The sequence below is a fragment of the Arvicola amphibius genome, chromosome 7 (assembly GCF_903992535.2).
Source record: "Arvicola amphibius chromosome 7, mArvAmp1.2, whole genome shotgun sequence".
Lineage (NCBI taxonomy): Eukaryota > Metazoa > Chordata > Mammalia > Rodentia > Cricetidae > Arvicola > Arvicola amphibius.
Window position 1 is genome coordinate 35,717,117 of NC_052053.1, and position 16,497 is coordinate 35,733,613.

Below are 16,497 nucleotides of genomic sequence, written 5' to 3' on the forward strand. Positions count from 1 at the left end.
TCATTGTTTCCTATATACACTCATTAAAACCAAGACTTTCTAAGTCACATTGGTGTCCAATATACCTAACAAAGCTATGGCCTTCTGATTTTTGTCACCTCTTTTTCCACCTTCCTTTCTCCTCTGTCCAGTCAGTCCATCTTCAATGATTTCCTACTCAACTGTCTCAGGTTGAAATCTAGGTCCTCTACCAATGGGTCTATCCTGCATTGGGACCTAGCTTGTTCTTGTTTCTCAGATTTCCTGTTTTACTTCCCTGATCTAACTTTCCCTTATTCTTGGCAGGTCTGTTTTCTTCCTAGAGCTTTTGTCCAAGCATTTTGCTTTACTTCTTTCCTACACCCAGTGCTGTAAATGATGTATCTCCTTTTTGTTGTTGTGGCCTTTAAGAAGTCTTTTCTTAATTTATGTGCACCATTTTCCCACTTAACATTTGGAAATTACTGTTGAGAACTTGATTATTAGTGTTGAATTATCATTTCATGCCTCATATTTTACCTCACCAATAATGTAATTTTCTTGACAATAGAGATTTCATAACTCTTTTAAGCAGGCACAGCCTTTGGCACCTCTGAGGATGAATGTGTTTGGTTGGATCAGAGTTCCAGAGCCAGGGCCAGAAGTGACTGAGATCATGCAGATGATTCCCGACTGAGAGATGCAGGTTACACAAGAGAAATCCTTGAACATATTGGGGTCAAATGACTTCTGACATCAATAGCTAAGCTCAAATTCACAGATCATGTATATTGAGGCAGAGCTGAGGTGTCAAAGAATTCTGACGTTGAACAGCTTTGGAGTTGCAATTCTAAATCCTATGATGGCCAGTGTGAGAGACAGGTCCTAGGAATCCTGACTTTGTTCCAATCAAGCTGGGTGTATTGGTTAGGCAACTTACCTTCTCCGGACTTCAGCTCTAAATCAGATAAATGAAAAATATTAGACTCCAGCTGATCTTAAGGACTAGATGACTCATTTATAAAATTAGAGGACTCATCTTTCAGATTGATGAACTGGTAGCCCCTAGGCTTTGTTTTTTTTTTCCCTCAATATTTTATTTTGTGAAATAGGATTTACAAGATTCATTTGCAGTTTGGAATTCTCATTTTCAGCTTTCTGCATTCAGTTTTCTGTTTCTCAATTTGTGTAAAAGTGGATGGACAGATGGTTTATTAGGTTTTTTAAATGCCTGTGATACTGGTGTTCAAGTCAACAATGGTTTTAAGCTTGGGAGGTCCACATAGAGTGTGGGCTTTGTTTAGAACAGGAGAGAGTTTTCACTGTTCAATTTAAGGATAGTAATGTTTACTCACATAACTTAAAACACTCATGTATGCATCTCCAAAGGCCTAATCGGTTTCTGTTATTTTGGTATGCTTCAATGCATTTCTGCATTACAGTCTGGGCCAAGTTGTAGTTTTAAAAATGATATTACCAGATAAAAGCATATACCTACCATTGAATGTTTTGCCTTTGCCTGAATCATTGCATCCACAGCGTGATCCCAAATACGAAATTGTTAACCCAGATTCGTAGAAACGCAACGGAGACAAATTCCTCATTTTATAGAGGCCCTTAGGAGTTTCTTGTGCTCTTTCTGACTTTTAGTAGGACCGCGAATATGTCATTATCAATAGCCAAGCCCCATCTGAAGTAGGACGTGTAGTATCGACAACTTAAGGGTTGCATACACCTTAAGTATAGGAAAAGCCAGCATTGGCTAGCAGAGATCCTCCAGGATTCCCGAGGGAGGGAAAGCGGGCCGCGCTGACCAATACAAGCAGGAGGGTGTGCACTGGCCGTAACGGCCCCCCCCCCCCCCCCAGCCTCCGGCCCACCCGGAAGTACAGGGACTACAGGTAAGGACTCGACACCTGCCTGAGAACGCGGCCGGGGGAGCCCGCGCCCTCAGAAGGAAAAGAAGGCCGCCGCGCGAGCGGAGGCGGCGACGAGAGGTGTGAGAGAGTATGGAAAAGCCGAAGGGGCGGCGGGGGCGCTGGCGTGACTGGAAAGCGTGCGAGGGGCCGGCGGGCGGGCAGGGGAGCAGGTGTGAGGAGGCGCGGGGCAGCGGCGGCGACTTCGCTCGCTCTCCCCACGCGGCCTCTGACTCAGGGACTCCGCGTGGAGCTGGCAACCCGGGGGGCGGAGCCTCGGGCCTGTGGGCGGGGCGAGGGCGGGGCCGGCGCCTGCTGCGCCCCAAGGCCGCGGCGGCTGCTGCGGGGAGGGGAGGGCGGCCTCGGTGGCGGCCGCGGGGGAGGGGCTCGGCGTCAGCGCGTCGCCAGCTGGGCTGCCGGTGGCCTGGAGGGAGCCGAGGCGGAGGAGGAGGAGGAGGAGGAGGAGGAGGAGGAGTAGGAGGTGAGTCGCCTTGGCTGGGAGCAGCGCTGGCCGCGGGAGGCGGGGAGCGCGGCCCCTCCCTCCCGGCGCCCGCCTCGCGGGGCCGCGCGGCTCCGAGTTCCCACTGGGGCGGCGGCCGCGAGGGGGGGGGGGTGAGGAGGGCGGAGCCGGGGCCGCGCTTCCCGGGCGCACGCGCGCCGTCCTGCGTCTGCGGGGCCGTGGTGTGGCCCCGAGCGATTCTTCCCGGAGCGCGGAGGCTGGGACTCGCACAGGCCCTGCCGACTCTAGGCCGCCCTGTCCCGGCTCTCGTGCGGCTCGGCCCCGGTCTGCTCTCTCCTGATCGGGATCCGCGTTTCCACCCCGGACCGCGGAGACCCCACACCTCGCTGTCTTCCCCCAACTCGGGGATTCGGCACGGGCTTGACGTTCCCGTCGCGTCCCGCCAGTCTCCGCGTCCTCGGGCGAGGCAGCGTTCCCGGAGTGAATAAGTCTTTACAACTTACTGAACGCCAGCAAAGTTGCAATAATGCATTAGTTTAACCCTTGGTTTCTCGGTAGGCAGCGCCCGCACCCCCACTCCCACTCCGCGGGGCAAGTGCAACTTTTTTAGTCTTCTCAGAACTACGCAGCATTAGATGAGCCTTGAGAGAAGGATTCTTAAGTTCGTCCCTTGAGGCCCTGTGATGGGAAGTTCAAAGAGAAGGGCTTAGGTGTTTCTTTTTCTTTTTTTTTTCTCTTTTCTTTACTTCTTCCATGTGTATCACAGTTTGAAAATGGAAAGCGTGAGTTGAAGGTGATCTTTCCACACGTGGTGGATTGCTGTCCTCAGCCTTCCTGTGCCCCAGTTGCCTGACATAGTTGCTATTACCCCTTAAATAGATTTTAAAGGTTACTGTGTAGTGGTCAGATAAAGGAGCTGCTGGGGGGGGGAGGGGAAGAGCAGTATAATATACTAGAACTCTTTTATTGGGTTCTGTTAACCTGTTTAACCTGCTTAACCATGTCAGGAATTTCATGGTGGAACCCACATACCCAAGTGCGATATTGAATTTTAATTAGTGCATCCCAGGTCTGGATGTGGACTAGAATTATATACACTGTTGTCCTTAGGGCCTTGTTCTGTATTTAATGAAACAGTTTAATATTAGGATTGGAGGAACACATTTTGAATCAGGATACCTCTACAAACTTGAAAACCATTAGTAGGTAATACCCGAAGCTCATGCTACACCTTATAGCATCCATGCCTTCTTCACCCTTGTTCTCCAGCCGTGGTGACATGTTTACCTTAGAAATACAGAATAACAGGATTTTCAGTTTGTGATGGACCTTAGCAGTGTAATCCAGCTTCACTAATTTACATTTTGTTTTCAAGAGGGTTAGAGGGAAGTGAATAGAGCTGTTGCCTTTGTTAAGCATTTAGCTAGATGAAACTTACTGATAGGACATGTTGTCCCAAACTTGATCTTGTTTTGGCATAACTGTTACCCACTCCACCCCAGCCTGTTAAGCAATGTAAAGTGTGCTCCTGAGCTCTGGTCCCTTTCTTCTTGGTTACGTTGTCTTAAGAATTGCCAGGTAAGCCTGGCAGTAGTGGCTCCTGCCTTTAATCCCTACATTCCCTGGTGGAGATGTGTTAGTTCAAGGCCAGCCTGGTCTACAGAGCTAGTGCCAGGACAGGCTCCAAAGATTCCTTGAGAAACCCTGTCTCAAAAAACCAAAGGGGGAAAAAAAGGAAAGAAAACAATTACCAAGTAATCACTATAAATATTTTTTTAAAAAAAACTCTTTGTGTTCATATGAGAATGATTTCTAATTTTGATTCATTAGCTACAAATGATGCAAATTTACTTGAATTTAGCAAACTATGCTTACATTTACTAGTTGAAAATATTTCTACTTTAGTTTAAAAATTTGAATTTAATAATTTTGTTTTAATTTTATTGTTTTGTTTGTTTTGTTCTTTTTCAAGACTGTCTTTCTCTGTAGCTTTGGAGCCTGTCCTGGAGCTAGTTCTTATAGCTCAGGCTGGCCTTGAACCCACAGAGATCTACCTGCCTCTGCCTCCCAAGTGCCCATCACCACCCGGCTAGTAATTATCTTTCAGTTTAAGGTTACTCAGATTCATCTTTTCTCTTGAGAAAGGATCTCATATAGGCTAGGGTCTGGAATTTACTGTGTAGCTGAGGCTGGCCTTGAACTCCTTATCATCACATTTCTACTTTCTACCTAGGATTCTATTAGTCATATTCTTCACAAAAGCATTTTATTTTAATTTTTTAAAATATGTGTGTTTGTCCACGTATCTGTAAGAGCCAGAGGTGTCAGATCCCCTGGAGCTGGAGTTGTGTGGATGCTGGGAGCTGAGGTTGGGTCCTCTGTAAGAGCAATATATGTTCTTAACCCATGAGCCAGCTCTCCTTCCCTGTCAGTTATAGTCTTGGATCAGGTAGTCTGTGGCTCCCAGAGGATTAGTTTAGCAAGAGGTTTGGGGTTAAGGTCTGTATGACTTTGATATTCGTCAGGAAGAGAGATCCAGTGCATAAATAGTAATCTACATTATCTCCAGTATTACATTAAAAAAAAGTGAGCCTAAATTGGGATGGGGTAGAATTTTTACATCTTGGACAGCACGGTGTTTGGTGTAGTAAGGACTTGTTGCTTCTGTGTCTTGTCTTGGTAGGTGCTTTTGGAAGATGGCCACATGGTTTTAATCTGTATGACTAGTGTCAAGTACAGTGGATACTCTGTAAATGCTTTGTCTTGGTAGATGAGTGCCTGGAAGTCCCAAATTATGATTTTAGTAAACTTGAAATTACTAGTTTTCTTCTTTGTGTTGAACGAGTAGTGAAAGAGAATATAAAGGTATTAGAAAATATTAGAAAAATTGGGGGGAAGAAGTATCATATTGTTCTTTAATGCTGTCACTGAAAAATTTCAGAGTACAGTTATATAAATGTTGCGCTAGAATATACCTCCATTGTACAAGAGTAATGTGAAATTTCTACTGGAGTGAAGTTTGATAACTGTGAATTCAGCAACCTCTTAATTGTTACCATAAGACATCTCTTAAAGTGTTGGTTTCACTTTATAAGGATGTATTCTTCAGCCCGTAGATTGCATAAATAACATGATTTGGGCGTGTGGACTACTTTGTCAGGCTGTCCTGGAGTGATATTTTAAATGATCCAGTGTTCTTTATGTTGGTGGTAATTAGTAAAACACAACGGATCTTCTCTTTCTTTTATGCTTATTCTTTGCTTTTTCTTTAGTAGATCACGCTAGTGTTTGTGTATGAAAGCAAAACAAAATAGGAAATATTTCAAGATTTCTTTTACAGTCTCTTTTTCCATTGAAAAACTAATAGATTTAGGGCCAACAAATACATAGCCAGTCCAGTTCCATAGAGTGATTACTGTTTGAACATGTGAAGTTCTGTATGATAACCTATACAGAGATCCTATCTTCGAACTACATTCATTTCCCCTCTCCATCAATAATGTTATCAAAAGCAAATTTATAGTAGGGTAATACTTAATCAAATGAAACAGTCATCTTGCATCCATCTATACTGGTTCTTCAGTCAGCCCCAGTCATGGGCTACCCACTTTCAAAGGTTAGTCCTTTTTACACTGAATAGGTAAATATACTCCCCATCCCATTATCCTGAAAAATCTTTTTGGGTAGGATCCAGAGTCACGCTGACCATCCATTCTTCCCAGAAGTGGGTACTATGCTATACATACCCTTGGCATGGACTCTCTATGCATGGGAGTTTAATTTTAAACACAGTGCTTATCATGAGCTTTACAAACATATGACATAAACATCTCAAAGTATGTAAGAAATGTGCAGAGGATTTCAGTATAGCTTAGAGGAATTTAGGATATAAAATGAGATAAGAGTTAGTAAGAATATATACATTTCCTCTTTTCCTTGTGCCATTATATTTAAGCTTTTGAACAAATGATAAGTTTTTGAGTATTTGTCAAAAAAGTAATCAGGACTTCTTCCCTCTCTCCTCCCTCTCTCCCCCCCCCCCCCCCCCCCGTTCTTCCTTCTAGATCCCCTGAGGAACTAGAACATTCTCTTTGCTTGGGCACCAGGAGCAGGTTAACCAGCTTCCTTCCTTCTTCATGTCCTCTTCTACATAGGAAACTGAGGCCTGTTTTTATCTGTACACAGTAAAGATCTTGAAGAGCCAGGATACTGTGTGTGATACCATCTTTTTGATTCATACTGTGCTGCCCATTAACACTGAAATGTGGATTGTTTCACTGTGACCATTCGTAACACTTTTGAGATTTTTTTATATGCATCAGAAACTCAAGGAAATTGAGGATTTATCCAGTCATGACTTTAGAACTCACTCTGGCTAACCTTTAGTCAGTTTCTCTACTGTGTTAGCGGAGTAATGGATTATTTTCGTACATTTTGAATGGTGGCTATTTTCAAGTGTCTGCCTTTCTGCCTTTCTGTTCTCTCCATTTTGAGCTTTCTTTTGATAAGGTGTTCACTATACATTTCTGTAGTGTAGTTCTTCCCTGCCTTTGAGACAGTGTATACCTCAAGAGTGAGACTGGATCTCTCATAGCAAGTTATTAATATTGGTTAAATACACAGCCATTCTAATAGTAAGTTCTGTATTAGTGTGGGGAGGGACAGTGTCCATGGAAAATTCAGAATTCATTTAAGAAGTTTAGACATTTTATTGCCAACATTAGTACTTGGGAAGTTTTATATTTTAAATTATAAATATCCATATGAAAAATGACTTCAGTCATCTTATAGACTTATTTACTTAAGGAACAAAAATCTCACTCTGTTGAATTGTAAGGCATTGCACATTTCAGTGTGTTTTGAATTTGATGAATATTATATATGATTTTATATTTCTTACACATAGAAATTTTATGGCACTATAAAGAAGTGAGTTTAATGACCCCACTTTTGTTCATTAGTAATTATATACTAAAGAGTAAATTCTCATTACAAGGCCCTGAAATTACTGCCTATAAAAAGTGGGACCTCTTTGATTTTGTTCTCCATACAATTGTAGTTATTGTATTGAGGGAAGTCATCAAACTCTTTAGTAGTGTAAACCTTTAATTTGGTTTTAGAACAGCAGTCATATATTGAACTCCCAAATTACCATGTCTTTAACAAGCAGTGCACACACTCTGTATTAAAAAGGTAATGACCATAACTTTTCTTGGAGGGTTTCTTGTACTAATTTTTTAAAGAGGACATTTGAACTAAATTTCCCACAAAAGCCCAAATCTCATACATTTAATGATAGTGGAGTACATGTGTATGTGTAGAAGGGAAAGATGGTAATTTTTGTAGTGGTATCTTTAAGTGGACAATTTACTGATTATGTTGAGGTAAACATTTTACAACTCTAAAGGAAAACTTCAATTATCTGAATGAAATGAAGTATGTAAAATTAATTCAGATAAATGGGAGAACTCTTACTGTAAATGATGCATGTTAAGAGATATGACCTCAGTCTTCACCGCCCCCTCCTTTATGTTTGTCATTGGCTTTGACATTACAGAATTGTGATTCTTCTTGGTCACACTAGGAGTCATTGATGGGAAGAAGTAATGTTGATCTATAGATTTTAAACCTCTTATTCCCAAGCTTTGGAATGGTGTTCTGTGTCATGAGAAATTACTCATCTCTGTTCTCTACTGCCTTCTGTTAGTGGTATTCAGGGCCTTTCATTTGGTCAGCTTCCTCACCAACGTGTGTGGACTCTGATAAAATGATGCTTATACTTCTTAAAAGTTGGGTTTCAACAAGTGTATTGAACTGGATAACTCTTTAATTCTTTCCTTCTCTGTTTCTTTAACAACTGCTTTGTAGTATAGATCCTAAAAATAGAAACAGACCTTAGGGCAGGACTCCTGACCTTTGTAGGTTCTAACTTGAAATGGAAATTTTACTGATTGATTGGGGTTTAGAAAAATGATTTCTGTGCAGTTGACTGAGGTTTGTAGTACTCTTGGTTTTGGAAGCTATTGTGTAATTTCTAGATGGCCCCTGTAGCTGTGATGACATCACCTTCTAAGCTTTTGTTATTAAAAAACATAAACAACTCATATAAATGAGTGCTGACATTGTATAAGCCAATTTATTTCATTCTTTAATATTACCTATAGATCCTTTATTTGAAGTACCTGAGAACATACTTACTTTCCGTATGTATGTTTTTATTTGTTGCATTTTAAGATGCAGTATGAGTCATATCTTGATTGATTTGGGTAGAGTGTGGTATTAGCAAGAGCTGTATCAACTTTGTGAGTAACTGGTGAGTCACTGAGACTTTTTTCATTTATTTAGTTATTTATTTTATTATTATTATTTTGTTTTTTGAAATGGGTTCTTTATGTAGCCTTGGCTGTCCTGGAGCTCACTCCTACACCAGGCTGGCTTTGAACTTGGAGATCCACCTGCCTCTGCCTCTCAAGTGCTGGGATTAAAGGTGTGCACCACCACCACTGGCTGAAACTTTCTTTAATAGGTCTGGATGTATGACTAAAGATTTTGGACTCAAGAGTCAATCGAGACTGGTTTTGATTTTGTACAGTATAAGCAGTATACTTCTTCCTTGGGAGGAAGATAGGTATTTAACATGTTTGAATTTCAGTTTTCTCATGTTTGAAATGTTTGAAAATAATAATCATGTGGTAGTTAAAAATTAATATTTGATACATTAACTCATGGTCATATTTTAACAATATAAATTAATATACTATCTAGTTTAAACATTAAGTAAAAATTGTTTCCCATTTGATGATAGAGGTAAACGGGTAACTCAGAACCTTTCCAAATAGAGATCTTGTTCAGATGACTTTAAAGCTACAAAAGGTTTGCTTGTTTAAGATAGGAGAAATGGCTAAGTCATTAACGGCTAGGCTTATAACCCAAAATAAAAAATTATAAAAGACGTAATTATCACTCTATTTATATACACATAATGTACTGATATGTGGTGTAAGGATGCAGAATATACTGTTTCTATGGTTTAGATGCCCTCCAAAGGGCTTGTTTTCTAAAGTGGTGCTATTCGCAGGGATTGTGGACCTTTAAGAGATAGGGCCTAATATTACAAGGTGTTAAAGGTTACTGGAATCATGAGACCCTGGTCTCACAATCTCTGTTTCAGGGCTCTTTAGATCTGATTTGCTTCCCTAGCCAGAAGCTTTTATCTGTTGTAAAGATAAGTTATCAAGACTTAATATTAGATATGCATAGTACTTGTTGTTTTTGTCCAAATCTAAGGTATACCAGCAGCTGTTATTGTGATCTTGAAAAAACTTTCTCTGCCTCTAATCTCAATTTCTTCATCTATGGTCTAACAGCTAATGAATAGAGATATAAGAGGATTAAATGAAGTGATGTTTACATATACAGACTTAATGCTGCTTCTGTTATTTGTATTACAATTAAGTTTCAAAATAAATGAGAGCTTAAGAAGGAGCATTTTGAGGTAAAATCAAAATGTCAGTGCAGACACTTGGTACATTAATTGTATAGGGACATTTACTATGGGTTTTAGGATGTTACCTTCTCTTTTATACCTTTCTGTTTTTGTTTAAGGTAGTAGTTCTCAAGCTGGTCCGTGGTGGTGTTTGCCTTTGAGCCCAGCACTGAGGCAGAGGCAAGTGGATCTCTGAATCAAGGCCAGTCTGGTCTATGGAGTGAGTTCCAGAACAGCCAAAACTACACAGGAAAACCCTGTCTTGGGAAACAAACAAACAAGATAATATGTGATATATCTATTTGTCAGCAGGTGTCTTTGCAGATGGGGGGGTCTACAAAATTAGTACTATTATTATAGTAATGAAACTTTTTGCCTTTTTGTTCTGTCTTAGGTCTTGTGGTTTAAAAACAGGAATGAATAAATTTTGAACATCTTAATAGAAACTAAATGTCAGGGACACCAGACTGTACTAGTAATTGTATATGCCTCATGTGACATATGCCAATGACCTGTCCTCATAAGTCTTATTCCTTTTTGCTTGGTGACTCCTTCTGGATATTTATTTTTTCCTCTTTATGCATCCAAACGTCCAGGGTCTCTTGACTTTTTGATGATGTGTATTTTCCTGTAAAGACAAGAACAGAACCATGCCCATGCCCCATTTTTAGGCACACAGTGGGTCTATGTTGCCATTGAGCAAGTTGTAGCACTCTGCTTACAGACCCCATTTAAATGCTCTGTAGTAGACATCCCGAAAAAGTTAGAGCCATTTGTGCTGGTGAACCAGGAAGTTCTGCAGGACACAGAAGTGACTGACAAACTGCCAATATAGGTGGAACTGTCTTTCAAATTTCCTGCTTCATGGAAAAGTCTGCCGGATACTATGGGCCTGTAGGCTGAAGATGGGTGCTCCAATGATACAGAAGAATTTTGAGTGGTTATCCAGGCAGCGAGATGTCTCTGTAATTCTAGAGTTTTGGAAGTTGTTTGCAATGCACTTTCTGTTTGCTTAGGTAATATTGTGTCTTTCTGGAGTCTTTGATGGAGTTGAAAAATAGATAGTTATAATTAGAGTTTTCCTTAGTTATGATAAAAGGTAAAGTAGATAATATTTTAACTGTAATTCTTTCTTGATACCTGTTTTGTTATATGTACTTTTACTATGTTAAAGTTAAAGCCTTTCTTTTTATTTAAACAGAAAAGGGGAAATGGTGTGGGAAGTACTTCTGTCTATGTTTTGCTTTTATTGGTTAATGAGTAAAGAAACTGCTTTGGCCTGTGATAGGGCAGAATAGAGCTAAGTGGGGGTTGGGGGTGGGAGGACTAAACTGAATGCTGGGAGGAAGAAGTCAGGAGACAACATGTAACCACCAGAGAGGAAAGATGCAAACTGCTAGCTGGAACCTTGCTGGTAGGCCACAAGCCTCGTGGTAAAGTATAAAATAATGGAAAGGTGTTAATTCTAAATGTAAGAGCTAGCTAGCAATATGCTTAAGTGATTGGACAAACAGTGATTTAATTAATACAGTTTCTGTGTGGTTATTTTGAGTCTGGGCAGCTGGGAATGAACAAGCTGTCTCAGACAACAGATTTTGATTTTGTTATATTCTTATATTTGGAGTTTATATAAACTCATCTGTAGTAACAAGAGGAGCAGGTCATTTGTGAAGGTTGAACTTCTAGGCCAAAAGTTTGAAGATTCAAAGAAAAATAATTTAGAAGTTGTGATGTTGATGTTAGAAGAGGTTGAACTATTCAGGTTGTAAAGTGCCCAAAGAAATGTACATGCCAGAGTGGGTGTTAGAGCGTGACCAAGAAGTGACCATCAGCATGCACACTAATATCATACATGTTCAACTCTGGAAAATGTAGAGACCTCCATTATAGTTGGTTCAGAGTAGAAATGCAATACCAGCAGAGCTTGGAACATGGAATAAGCCAGTATTGGAGACTTAAAGTTGAATTCTTCATTCCCATCCAAGGTCATTATTAAGTCTTTGATTGATGCAAAGCTGAGCCAAGGAGAAGAGCAAAGGAAGTGAACTGTCTACATTGTAGGGAAATACTTGTTAATTGAGTGGCTGGGAAATAAGAAGGAAATAGTTGATTTATTATTGTCATTCATCTGAGATTCTGAAAGCAACACACCGATGATATCATAATGCCAACACCACAAACTTCTAGACTAAGATTTGGTAGACTCTTCTCTTTAAAAGACCCAGATAGTAAATATTTTGGGCTCCTTTAGCAACATTGTTGCTCATACTGGAGTGTGCTACTTCTAAGAAAGCATTTGTAGAGAAGTAGTGAAGGAACATGACTGTCTTTTAGTAAGCATTATTTGTGGAGACTGAAATCTGATTCCAATTGTTTTTACATGTCCAGAATATGAGTTAACCTTTCCCTAATTATTTAAAATAGAAAACCCACTTTTAGGTTATACCTGTATAAGAACAAGCAGCAGTGTGTATTTTACTTACGTGTTCTAGTTTGCTGACGTCTGTTTTAGGAAAGCAGTGTCTTATCAGCTATGATGGAGAGAGCAGGGCAGTACTGAAATAGATGTTCTCTAGGACAGTGCTGTTAGTGATACTGTCTTTGGTGACATTGATGATAAAAATCCACTTAAGTATTTAGATGTGACATCTGCAGCAGGTTCTAATCATTCAGTTATGAGACAGACTGGAAACTTGACAAGGATTGTCACCTACTGTGCAGAGAGAGCCAGAATCCATTACAGAAATTGTCTGGGTGAGCTGCCTGCTGGGGCCAGTGATGCACTGTTAGACAAAGATGGTGAAAGATACCAGTTTGCCATATCCTTTGGATGACTAACTGAGTGTGGCGTAAGTATGGCATTAAGCCATATGATTCCAAAAACTTTATGACTACATAAAAATAAAAATGAAAAAAAGGGTAGTGATGGTTAGTGTAGTTGAAGTAAATTTGATCTTTATTTGCGGAATGTGTACTGCATTACCATTCTATAATGATATGTAGTAATTGCCTTGGTAATCTAACTTTAAAGATCCTGTTTTTATTCATGAAACTTACATAGTTATTACCTTTTAGGGTTGAATTCTAAAGGGAAATGCAACAAAGACTGACAGCTGTTTACTAGGCTAGGTTAGTTTAAGCACTATAATGTTTTTCTTCATTTTTATACATTTTAAATCAAAATATAATTATACCACTTCTCCCTTCCCTGTTTTCTTTCTAGACCCTCCTAGGTCTCTTCCCACCAACCTCTCCTATCCTTTCCTCACTCTCAAATTGGTAGCTTCTTTTTCTTTGATTATTATATTGTTCTCTCTCTCTCTCTCTCTCTCTCTCTCTCTCTCTCTCTGTGTGTGTGTGTGTGTGTGTGTATGTGTGTGTATGCATGCACAAATATATAAATAAAACCCTGCAGAATTTGTTTTGTTGTGTATATGGTTTTGGGGCTAGCCAGTTAGACTCATTGCTGGGAGAGGCTAATTCACCCTCTTTCAGCAGTCATTTGTTTTCTGTAGTTCTTTGTCTGGGGTAGGTTCAATCCTTTGAAAATCTCCCTCTTCCATGTTAGCATGTTTATTGTATTGTCATTGTTAGGTTTTATTTGTGCAGCCACTTCTAGGAGAGACTGGTTCACAGCTGTCTTTCTACTAGTGTTCTGGCTCTTACAATCTTCCTGACCCTCCTTTACAGGAGTTGTGATGTCTGGGCTCCCTGTGCACCATCTGTGCTGTGTCCATTGTGAGTTTCCATTTCCTTTAAAGAGGCTTCTTTGATGAGGGGTGTAGCTACACCTGTCTGTGTTATAGGGATGAGATTTAGGATGTAGTAAGGAGTTATGCCAGTGAAGTAAAGTGGTGGCAGTGAACGGTTGTCAGATCCTGTGGTATATGTCAAAGAGAGGTATAGCTGGGTCATATGGATAGTTTTACTGTCAATGTATTTTTTAATCAAATCAGTGTTTAGCTGAGTCCCTGCGTTTGGTGAACATCATTGTTTGAAACTAGTACTGGGAAACAGAATGAGTGTATTCTTTAAAAGTTAAACTCACTTTTCTCCATAATGAATCATTTTTTCCCTTTAGCATTCAACTAAAACTAATAACTTCATTTATAAAACATGTTCTATAATGTGTCCACCGACCCTCAAAAAAAGCCCATTTTGCTTACAACTGATGTTGAAATTTATATTCAGACGTACACTATCTATTTGCCAGTGTGCCACTGCCATGGTCAGAGTGAGGTCAAATTAAAATGTCCATCCTTCTAAGAAAAAGATTTGGATAGGTTATACACACATATAATTTACAAATTTAATTAGAAATCACAATCCTGTGATAGCTTTATGTGTAATTGACTTGACTGATTTCATAGATTTTTCTTTTTCTTTTATTGAAGCAGTGCCTATAGCTGGAAGCCAGGTGTGTTGTATCATTTGAATACTTTAAACTCCTTTGGGTCTGGAAGGAGGATGTTTTTAGAGGTGTTTTAATCCTGCAATTCAGGGGTTTTGAATCCAAATGCTTTGCAGTTTATATATTGCACATAATTGAACTGACTGGATTGAATTTGGTTTGTTGTGATTAGTACTTTGAAAACTTTGCCAGTTTTAAATCTATCATGTTATCACAATCCTTTTGAATGTTTTTAAAGCAACAAGTACCTTTTTATCTTAGATAAGATACATGTAGTAAGAGATGTGAATTTCAAATTAGGTAATCTGTGGTGGTCTTTTGAAGCCTGATATAAAAAGCCTGATATTAAAAGGGGGAAGGGACAGTAAATTGAGCACTGTAGATCATGGTTGTTAATTTTCTCTTTTAGTGTAAATCCTCCTCAAGATTTAATAATTCAGAAAAAACATAAACACAGCTTTTTAGACTATAGTTATTCTTAATTTACTTGTCCGTATTGAAATTGAGAATCACATCATTAAAGTGAAAAAGAGCAGTTTATTACAGAATAGCTGGTGCCATTTAACTGGAGAATGTAGTTGTAGGAAGTCATTTGTATTAATCTCGGAGGTGATTCTTAAGCATTTGATTTGTTGACTATAATCAAGGGAAGAAATTCTAAGTGTTCAGAGTATCTTTTGGCCAGGTCTGTAGCTCAGTAGAGCTCTCTAGCATGTGTGAGGCCCTGGATTTAATCTAGTTTTGTCAAAAAATAGCACAAAGGAAGTTAATTTTGTATTGTCAGTTAGATTAGTATTAAAGCTTATTTTCCCATATTCTTTGTGTATTGACTTTTCATGAACTGCTTTCTGAGGAGACAAAACACTGAAATTCAGAAGATGTTGAGAAACCGTTAATGTTATTCACTTTTGTTTCTTTGTGTGTCGGGGGACAGTATACATGTGTGTGAGCATGTATGCCTGTGTATGCAGGTGGAGGTCAGAGGTTTTTGTTGGGTTTTGTCCTATGTTACTCTCTGCCTCTGTTTTTTGAGACAGGGTCTCTTACTGAACCTGATGCTTACTGGCTTGCTAGCCTAACACACCAGTGAGCCCCTGGCATCTTCCTGTCTTTTCCCAGTGGTAAGGTTACAAGAGTGTACTGCGTACTGCTCTAACTGACCTTTTACATGGGTGTTGAGAGTCTGAACTCTTCAGCTTCCTGGCTGCTGCAAGAAGCAGTGATGATGCATTTGTATTAGTGTACCTGTAGGCAGACTTTTCTGTCCTGCCAGCCACTCTTCAAATAACTACACAGAGACTTAATATTAATTATAAATGCTTGGCTGATGGCTTAAGCTTATTTTTAGCTAGTTCTTATAACTTAAATTAACCCATTTCTATTAATCTGTGTGCTGCCCGAGGCTCATTTATCTCATGTATGTACTTCCCATCCTGCCCACTCTTGTCTCATGGCATCTCCTGAGACTCTTCCCTTCTTCCCAACATCCTCCTAGTCTGCCTCTTTCACCCAGTCTCTTCCTTTCCTGTCCTGCTATAGGCCATTCAACTCTTCATTAGCCAATGAGAGTAATACATATTTACAGTGTATGAAGATTGTTCCACATCATGTATTTAAACTTTAGAACTCAGCAATTTACTGAATTGTCTTTGGTATTAGTATAGTATTGTTTAGCACTATTTGTAGGTCATCCCATGACAGAAAATGCTTATATAAGAATGTGAACATGAGCCATTATAGAGAAGGATGCATATTGCCAGCTGAATTGGATGAACTCCAAATAGAATGTGTAGAAAATGTACTTAAAAGAAGTACTGTGCTGAAAGAACCAACAAAAGAAAATTAAATACTCCATTTGGTTCAGTTGATTAATTTCCTGGTTTAATAGGATTTTGGTTTTGTTAAGCAGAGCATTAGTGAGTACTTGGAGCAGCATAAATAAGACACTGCACTAGGCATTTCATGGAAGGCAAAGATGGCTGTGACATTTTTGTCTTCAGGTAGCATCTGCTTCAGTGTAAATAGTTGAAGTTCATCTGTAGCAAAATGAAGTCGGTGCTCTCCTTATTTATGTGCCAGTGTTACTGCAGGGAAAAGACTGGTGTGCACCATTGAAGTTTAGAGAACACCATACAGAGGAGGCCTCGTGTAAGATGGGGGTTTGCAGGAGAGAAGATGAAATGAGAGATTATTTTGGCATGGGATATAAACAAAAGCATGAAATTGGGAATAGAAAGCTGGGAAGAAGTATGCTGGGTCACATGGA

At 39.7% G+C, this 16,497-nt stretch overlaps 1 protein-coding gene across 5 annotated transcripts in view; it reads left to right on the top strand.

The window, feature by feature from the left end:
• The first annotated feature begins 1,865 nt into the window (after nt 1–1,865).
• Nucleotides 1,866–16,497, top strand: part of Gtdc1 (glycosyltransferase like domain containing 1) — a 357,538-nt gene continuing 342,906 nt past the window's right edge. For 2 of the 5 annotated variants that reach the window (XM_038337369.1, XM_038337372.1), the window contains exon 1: nt 1,886–1,955. The gene's annotated coding sequence lies outside the window, so the exon portion shown is untranslated. Of the gene's footprint in view, nt 1,956–6,415; nt 6,447–16,497 lie in introns of those variants that run through there. The other 3 variants (XM_038337371.1, XM_038337370.1, XM_038337373.1) reach the window with 3 other exon arrangements.